Source organism: Sturnira hondurensis, unplaced genomic scaffold, assembly GCF_014824575.4.
Source record: "Sturnira hondurensis isolate 20B ecotype Veracruz unplaced genomic scaffold, ASM1482457v3 Scaffold0011178, whole genome shotgun sequence".
Classification (NCBI taxonomy): Eukaryota; Metazoa; Chordata; class Mammalia; order Chiroptera; family Phyllostomidae; genus Sturnira; species Sturnira hondurensis.
Genome location: NW_028083809.1, coordinates 1,781,837 through 1,787,631, shown reverse-complemented (window position 1 = coordinate 1,787,631; position 5,795 = coordinate 1,781,837). Strand labels below are relative to the sequence as shown.

The following is a 5,795-nucleotide window of genomic DNA, read 5'->3' as shown; positions in this document are numbered from 1 at the left end:
ATTGATTTGAGTCCCAGTTTCCTTTCCATCACTATTGGTTCCCTGTGCATTTTGCTTCATTTCACTTAGTGAAGCCTTCATTTGTCCATCTAATTTGTGACTAAAATCAACTAGTTCTGTGAGTATCCTGACCACCAGTATTTTGAACTGTGCATCCGATAGGTTGACTATCTCTTGGTCACTTAGAAGTATTGGCTCTGGAGTTTTGAGCTGTTCTTCTTGAGCCATAATGTTTTGGTCTTTGTGGTGCCTGTTACTAGTGAGGGGCGGAGCCTTAGGTGTTCACCAGGGCGGGGCAACCCAGTCACTGGGTTGTGATGCTGTATGTGGAGGCCGGGTCAGAGAGAGGCAATGGCATTTTTTTCTGCTCTTTCTCAGATTTTGGTCCCCTCTGCTGCTTCTCACAAGCAAATTGGGCCCTTCTGGTGCTAGTTCCCAGATGTGTGGGCCTGTGTACATTCTAGGACCCTGTGGGTCTCTCCAACGAACTCTCTGTGAGCCTGGGAGCCTCTCCCAGCACCTTGACCCCCTCAAGTTTTTCCAGTTGGTGCTTTTAGGCTTTATTTCCTGGCACTGGGGCCCTGGGTTGCAAGGTCTATTTCACTGCTCACTCCTTCGCCTGGTTTATCTGTGTGCAAATGTGTGACCGCAGTCAGCCTGCTGCCCTGTGCCCTTACTGGGTCTGCATTGCCACCCCGTGCCTGGAATCTGCCAACCGGCACCTGCGCACCTGGGTCAGTCCAGCCACTTTTTCCTGCGTGACCCCTCTCCACCAGCCACTGACTCTGCTCCTCTTGCTGGTGTGGCTGAATGGTTCGTTGTTGTCGGACTTCAGTACAGTTTCATTTTCTCTCTGTTTTGGTTGTGTTCTGGTTTTTAAATATTTGTTGTTCATAAACTTGGTTGTGCAAGGAGGCACAGTATTTCCACCTATGCCTCCATCTTGGCCAAAAGTCCTTTATAGTGTTTCCATTGTGGTAATTTAGTGAGATTTGGTTTGTGGCCTAACATATCTTTTGTGTGTATAAATATTCTAGACCACTTGAAAAGAAAGTATATTCTCTATTCTTAAGGCACAATGTTTGATGTATTTCAATAACATCTATTTTCTTGATTATGTTGTTTTCTTGATTACTTCTAAATTCTCATTTAATTTTGACCACTTGATCTATGTAGGGTTGGGCAAGGTGAACCCAAGTCTTCTTTTATTAGTGTGTCTTTGTCTAAATATGCCTGCATGTCTATACTTGCTATTATATGAAAATCTCTGCTATGTTATTTGGTGCATATATTCTCATAACTTATATTTTCATGGTGAATTGTGGCCTTTAGCATTAAAAACTACTTCTCTTTATCTAATTTAAAGCTTTTTATACTGAATTTTATGTTGTCAGATATTTTTTAAAGTTCATATTTTTCTTGTATGCCTTTCTTTGCCCATCCTTTCATTATTAACCTTTCCAAGTTGTTTTATCTTGTATGTGTATAGTCTATAGTTGGATTGGGCTTTGCAATCTGTTTTGAAAATGATTTTTTAAAATATTTTATTTATTTATTTTTAGAGAGAGGGGAAGGGAAGGAGAAAGAGTGGGAGAGAAATATCAATGTGTGGTTGCCTCTCATGTGTCCCCTACTGGAGACCTGGCCTGCAACCCAGGTATGTGCCCTGACTGGGAATTGAACTGGTGACCCTTGGTTTCACAGGCCTGCGCTCAATCCACTGAGCTACACCAGCCAGGGCTGAAAATGATTTTTAAAATAGATGAGTTAACCCTGACTAGTATGGCTCAGTGGGTTGAGTACTGGCCTACAAACTAGAAGGTTGAAAGTTTTATTTCCAATCAGGGCACGTGCCTGGGTCTGGAGCCACATCCCCAGTTGGGGGCCCTCAAGAGGCAGCCCGTCTATGTTTCTCTCCCCCTCTTTCTTCTTCCTTTCCCCTCTCTCTAAAAATAAATAAATAAAAACCTTAAAAAAAGAGATGAGTTAAATCCATTTATATTTATTAAGATGACAGATTTGGTCTCAATTCTGTTATATTTTTTATGTTTTGTCTTCATTAGGTATTTGCCCTTCTTTTAAAAAAATATTTTATTTACTTACTTTTAGAGAAAGGAGAAGGGAGGGAGAAAGAGAGGGAGAGAAACATCGATGTGTGAGAGATACATCGATCAGTTGCCTCTCACATACCCCAACTGGGGACCCGGCCCTCAACCCAGGCATGTGCTCTGACTGGGAGTCGAACTGGTGACCTTTCAGTTCTCAGGCCAGCATTCAATCCACTGAGCCACACCAGCCAGGGCTTTTTGCCCTTTTTCTTAATGTGGTTTTGTTATTTAGGAAGGTTTATATTTTTGTTCTAGAAGTTACCTTTGTAAAATACTGCTGATCCACTCCCTTTGGGGACTGTCTCTCTCTCTCTCTCTCTCTTTTTAAAGATTTTATTTATTTATCTTTAGAGGATAAGGGAAGGAGAGAGGGAGAGAAGTATCAATGTATGGTTGCCTCTTGTGTGTCCCCTGCTGGGAACTGACCTGTAACCCAGGCATGTGCCCTGACTGGGAATTGAACTGCGATCTTTTGGTTCACAGGCCCACGCTCAATCCACTGAGCTACACCAGCCAGGGCATGGAGACTGTATCTCTTGATTACCTCCTACGTACAACAGTGAACTTACCTTGTAATCTCACCCTTTCCCCCTTACTACTTCTCTATCATACACTCAATAGAATTTTCAATCTTAGTGTTTATGTTAAACATGCTCAAGTTTCCACTTGATTTGGAAATTTTAAATCCTATCTTTTGAATCAATTAATTTGAGGTGATCAGTGAGCTTATTCTTACCTGTCTTCTTTCTCTCTCTCCTTCATTTTTTTTGTTAGTGATGAGAAATTTCTACTGTATTAAGGGATGCGATATCTGCATTATGATATATCACCCTAGCATCTGTGTTTGTTTTACTCTTATTTCCACAGGTAAATACATTCAGTATATTCAAGGAAGGGCCTTCTGCCTGAATTGCCTCAGGCTTGCTCCCCGGTGCTGAGACTGTTGTCCCATGGTTCTTGTAGGTTCCTCAGAAAAGGCTCTTGATAATAGTATTTCCTTATTTCTTACAGGTTTTAAATTGTCTATAGACTTTATACTTAAAGATCAGTTTGGCTGGATAGAGTTTTTGGCCTGTACATTTCTTCCTTTGAGTGCTGTTGGTGTCTCCCCGCTGTGGTAGAAACTGTGGCCCCGGTAAGGGGTGGAGGCGGGCAGAGGTGGGGCCGGGGGACTCTCTCTGTTGCCACAGTGACAAACTTCACACAAGGCCTCCCTGAGAATCCCCTCTTCTCTGGATTTCAGAGCTCAGTCGAGGAGAGCTTCGCTGCCCATCCCTCTTTCCCAGATTTCTTTACAGCCTTTGTTGCTCCGAGAAGGTGCCCACTTTCAGAAGTTTTTTTATCCTTCCAGGGCCTTCTATTGTCTTTGGCAATCTTTCTTTGCACAATTTAGGCCTTGTTTCCATAGTTCCCTTTCAGAGTCTGGTCTTCCTTTTCTGGAAAGGAATAACAATAATAAGGGTTTTCTGAGCTCTCTTGAAAGTCTAAAACCTCTTCTCAGTGGAGGTTCTTCACCAGGTTTTCTGCTCTTTCTCACCTTTGGCAGCCCTTATCAAAGCTCTGGAGGTTGCATGATTCCTCCTGGTTTCTCCATGTTAAGTGGAAGTCAGTTCAGGAATAAACTACTGCTGTGGTCCTTCTGAAGCAAAACATCCTCCTATTTTTTAAATTACAATAAAAAACATTAATTGGTGCCACTATGACTTATTCTTTCAAGTAAACTTCCGTGGATATCTAGGTTTTCTTTTCCTTCTGATAAACTCCTAGCAGTGGAATTTCTGGTTCAAAGAGCTTCACCCTTTTCAAGCCTTTCCTAGGTTTTGCCCAGTACTCTCTAGGAATGCTGGGCCTCCGTTTCCATTCCTCCCAGCCGCCGGCTTCCTCTTTACAAGCTGGCGAGCAGCACGGGACTCACTGACCGCTCTCATGTTTCTGAATTCCCTGACTCCTGAGCAAACCCTTCCTTCGCTTCGTCAGCCCCCGACCTGTGGCTGACGGTCCGCAGAAGCCTGTGGCTCAGGCCCTGGAACGGCCCCCATGGGGCTGGAGAAACAGCTAGTCCTCCTCACCCCTCTACAGCACCTTCAGAGCTTCTGTTCTGATCCTGGGCTTGAAAAGGGGGGCCCATCCGGTGGGGGAAACACCCCTGGAAACAGCTCCAGGAGGCCTCCTGGCTGGCCCTTGGGTGAGACACTGAGCCACGGCCCCCGGGGTTCCTTTGTCCTCCCACCACAGCCAGGCTCGGGGAGGAACCGAAATTCAAATGGGTGCTGCAGGTGTCGGGGGGAAGAAATACTTGTTTTCCCTCCATGCGTGACAAAACTGTCCTAAAATAGCCAACTGGACTGGAGAAGTGGTTTTATTCTTACCCATCCTTGCCTCGGAAAGGCTGAAAATGCAGGTGCACAAAAAATACCGTGTGAAGAGATCTCTTGGAACTCTGGGAGCCGGCTTCCCAGCCTCTGCGGAGGAAGATTTTCCCATCCGAAGGTTGGAAAACGTCGAAAGCTTTGAAACCTTGGGGTCCATGCCTATTAAAGTAGTGTCTCTCTTCTTAATATTCCTCTCCAAATGCTTATCCTGTATCCTGACTCACCAACAGCACAGGGCTGTCCAAAGGACAAATAGTATTAAAAACTTTTTTTTAGTCTCCTTAGGATAATTGCCTCAAATTAACACCACAAAGCAATGGAGATTACATTCCCCAAAGGCTGCCTACTGGTACTACCCAGCTCGCTACTGCAAAGGCAGTAACGATTAAAATCAGGTCAGCAACTGCTTTGCCAATTTGTCTCTTAATCCATTATTTACATTTATATATATGTAAATATATTTCTGTATCAAAATTGCGTGAGTGTTTTAACCCATTGTAAATGTAAGCTTTAGTTTTTTATCTTCAGTTGGATCAGACAAGGTCTCTCTCTGGCAGAAACCTTAAAACTGATGTTCTTCTCACAGCAGCCAAGGGGCTGCGTTTACTTAACTGTAAGGATGCTCAGCATTCAAGATCACAGGGAGTTGTAGTCCTTTGCTGCTTTGTTCGCCTCAGGCCATCCCCGGAGAAGTTCCGTCAAAGCACCTTCCTTGAAGCACAGCAGCATAGACTGAAGTGCTCACCAGGCTGAGGGGAGCCGGAGACCAGGTGATGCAGAAACTGAGGACGCAGCTGGAGAGGCCCCGGGACTGTCTTCAGATCTTTGAGGGGCTGTTTTGTAGAAGATGGCTCATTTTTGACTTTTCAAGACAGGCCTAAGGCCAAAAAGCAAGAGGTATTTAAAAGTCAGATTTTACCTTCAAGCAGAACTTTAAATAATTGGAGCTCTCTGAAAAACACAAGCCACCCCTTGGGTTCAGCTCAGCCGCCAGTCGTCTCACACCTCTACTAAATTCATGATTGAACTAGATACATAACTAAATATTTTATACTTAAAGTATACTTATGGGCACATCTCTTTGTTTTTTAGAAAGCCTTGAAAATGTTTAAGCAAAGCAAACCCTTGTTATTCTGACCACCAGTTTTGTAGAATAAGATGACCTAATCCCAATTGGATTTCTGAAACCTGTTGCCGGCCTAGCGACTGTTGACATCAGTTTACATAAGGAATAATTAATAGCAAAGCAACAAAAATGCTTTATATTCATCCTCATTTTTAAATACCCAGATTTTAGTTGTTTCTCTTTATACAT

General features: G+C 43.6%; 1 long non-coding RNA gene across 1 annotated transcript; it reads right to left on the bottom strand.

The window, feature by feature from the left end:
• Window positions 1-3,416: 3,416 nt before the first annotated feature.
• Window positions 3,417-4,277, bottom strand: LOC118996204 (uncharacterized). Its single transcript, XR_005068439.1, has 2 exons — window positions 4,178-4,277; window positions 3,417-3,544 (listed from the first exon to the last, which is right to left on the bottom strand). It is a non-coding gene; the product is annotated as an uncharacterized LOC118996204 (long non-coding RNA).
• Window positions 4,278-5,795: the final 1,518 nt, after the last annotated feature.